Here is a 3,115-nt window from a genome sequence, read left to right on the forward strand (position 1 = left end):
TTTATCACCCATGTATCAAAATAGTCTTAAATATGATAAGTACACTACATGCATACACAGTAAATTCTGCTAACATAAATTTTACTAATTAACATAATGGCTGTTTCACCCAAATTAAATTGAAACTTGCTGTGATATGTGGCCAATTCCATTACTGTAACAGTATCAAGTTCTTACTCCAGCCTACAAAACATTGGTGTTTCCACAAAGGTTAACAAACCTTCACTACACAAAATCAATGCTCATACTGGTCCCATATTTGAGAATATAATGTCAAAAAGTTCTACTAGCTCAATCTTGGCAGAATAAATGGGGAGACTTGTTGGCCTTTTCCAGAGCATTGATAGTCACAGATACTACATATAGACCATTGGCAGTAAGAATTACCTTTTACTGATGCAAGCTGCATGGTTGACATTAGGCTATATGTGACATCCATCTTGTAGTTAAACATTCAACATATAACTATATTCTGGCAAGATACAGTTTGTACATTCAACCAAAAAGTGAAACTGCAATTCTGAAGCTTTTGGACTTAAATGTAGTATCTGACCACTTAAAGCATTTAAGAACAAATATTGATATGTTATTTCTGAATTGCTTATTTACAAAATAAAATATACCAGAATAGTATTCCAATGCTGCATACATTACACCAGGAAATAACTAAGTAAATGAATAAATGAAATAAACACTTGCCCTGCAATCTAGCATTCTATATTTCATACATAGTCATACCAAAATCAATAATTTGCTCAAATAGTTTTACCAAATTATTACAATTGTTAGGTTTAAAAGATACTTTATAGTTGTATTTCTCATAAGTTCCCTTTATCAAATGTAAGAGAAAAATATTAATGGAAGTAGAGTTGACAGAAAATACATTTGTACTGAAAATCATAATTTGCACATTCACTTTTAAAAGAAGCAGCCTAAGCTCTATCCTATCATATAAGTGATGGAGAAATTAGTATGCATAGCTTTTATCATATACAATAACTTTCCTCTACTAAGATATTCCATCAATATGAAATAGTTGAAAATGTATACCAGCAACATTTCACAGGGTTTTGAACAGTGTCTGTCTGGTTAAAGAAATACAAGTGAAAATATTAATAGTTCTACCCACCATAAACAAACAAAAATATGTTGTTTATATAGGGAGCTATCTTATCTACCAAGTCCCTGACTTCATACAGTAATAAAAAACATGATTCAAGCAACCATTCAACAGTTCCAGATGCTTTGGGTTGACTTTGAACAAGATTTTGGCTTGTAAAAAAATATACTCAAACGTTACATTTAATTCCTGTGGAATTTTCTTTCTACAATGGATATTTTAATTATTCTACATGTGGTATAAAACCCTTCTATGTAACATGGTTTGTATGTATTGATGGATATGCTTAAAACATAATACTTTTTATATTTGACATGGAGTGACTTTGGATAAAACTATAATGTAATGCAAACTCACGACTTATCAAGATAACATAGGCAAGAAGAAAATATAAAATACCACAAAAAAGATGACCATTAACATTTTGTGTTAGTTATCCTCTGACACAGCACTAGCATAAAATAATAAGTAATTTTTAAAATAATGAGTTTCACATTTTTCTACGGAGTTTAAAAAATCGTTAGCATCGGGTACCCGGGTCTTTTCTGAATAAATTCGAAGAAGGGTAATATACAGCAGCTCTTATTCAAGAGAGTTAAATATCGGAACAAAAAATGTATAATATTTAAACCTCAACAACCTGACATCATTGTTCGATCAGCTGTGCTAGACCCCTTCTCTATCTTGGTAACAATGGATCACATAATCCCACAGCAATTAGTAAATCGGATTTAGCATATTACTCCTTGATGACCACATTTATGTGAACAAGTATAGCCACTTTGTTTCAAAAACAGAGTAAAGGAAAGGCAGAAAACATCATTACCTTGGGAGTTGTTTACATCAGGTCGGCGTCAAGTCTTCCTACAAAATGGCGTCGTGTAAACTACACATAGTCACCTCCAATGTGAAGTATTCCTTTTCAAGACTCTCTTCATTTGTAATGAGATGACTTATCACTCAAAATATATAATGAGATGTCTTCTAACTACTATCTGTTTCTTTCTTCGCAACAGTATTTTGTCATTTTCATGCAAAATTATTCGCTCAAGTTGCCTATTTTCAAATTGTAACGCCACACAGCCACAGTGCAGCCAATGTTCACTGGGGCCGCTCTACACACAGGCCCGGACACCTGCACCTGCTGCCTCTCACAACCTTAACCATTGCCCTTCTAATACTGGAGACGATTATCTTTTTTAGTTGAAGAGCTTTTATACATAGTATCTAATACGAGAATTTCTTTACATCCAGCAATAGTCAGAACGTGCATGGTGGAAAGAAGTTACCGGTACATTTCTTGTAAACTATTAATTTTTACGACAATGATCAGTATTTTCGGTATTCCATATCCTTAAGCATAAACATTGTCATATAGTGGAGATGTTCAAAACAAGTTATTGAGTGAGTTCCATCGGTACTTTGAGGAAAGTTCTAACTCTTGCGCTCATCATAAGCAAAGTGCCAAAATTTCCAGATAGGATCATATTCACAGCCAAAGAATCACATAACTTTCTTATCCACGAAAGCAGATTGCGGTTGAGGAAATTCAGAGGGCTGGGAAGACCGCGTTCACTGGTTCGGAGGAGTCGTGAGGGGTGTGGGTTCGACAGTACAGAAGGACCTTCGGGTGGTGATTGCCCCAGGTGCGCGGCATACCTGTTCAGATTTCAAATATTCTCTTTGGCAGCGATTGTAAAGATTTTAAAAGTATTTTTTGGATGACTTTTAATATTGACGTGTTCTTACTCTATCTGTATTGTACTAAATGCAAAGAATATTTAGTTTTGTTATATTTATAAAATACATGTTAAAATAGAATAGGCAACATCGAAAGGGAAGAAGTGAACCTGTCTCACCATTAGGTACCTCCCCTTCCCCCTCTTCTTGCTCACAATGCGTCACAAAAGTAAGATAGAAAAGAATCTTTACTGCAACTCAGAGATGATAAAGGTAGATGTTCAGTATGTAATAACAGACATTTTACTTACACAT

General features: G+C 34.1%; 1 protein-coding gene across 1 annotated transcript in view; it reads right to left on the reverse strand.

Annotated features, from left to right (window-relative positions):
* Positions 1-2,738, reverse strand: part of LOC122242523 (uncharacterized) — a 22,032-nt gene extending 19,294 nt beyond the window's left edge. The window contains exon 1 of the mRNA XM_086546749.1: positions 1,947-2,738. The gene's annotated coding sequence lies outside the window, so the exon portion shown is untranslated. The remainder of the gene's footprint in view (positions 1-1,946) is intronic.
* Between the last annotated feature and the right edge of the window lie 377 nt (positions 2,739-3,115).

This window comes from Penaeus japonicus, unplaced genomic scaffold (genome assembly GCF_977035675.1).
Source record: "Penaeus japonicus unplaced genomic scaffold, GWHDUDI00000001_assembly GWHDUDI00000018, whole genome shotgun sequence".
In the NCBI taxonomy this organism is placed as follows: Eukaryota; Metazoa; Arthropoda; class Malacostraca; order Decapoda; family Penaeidae; genus Penaeus; species Penaeus japonicus.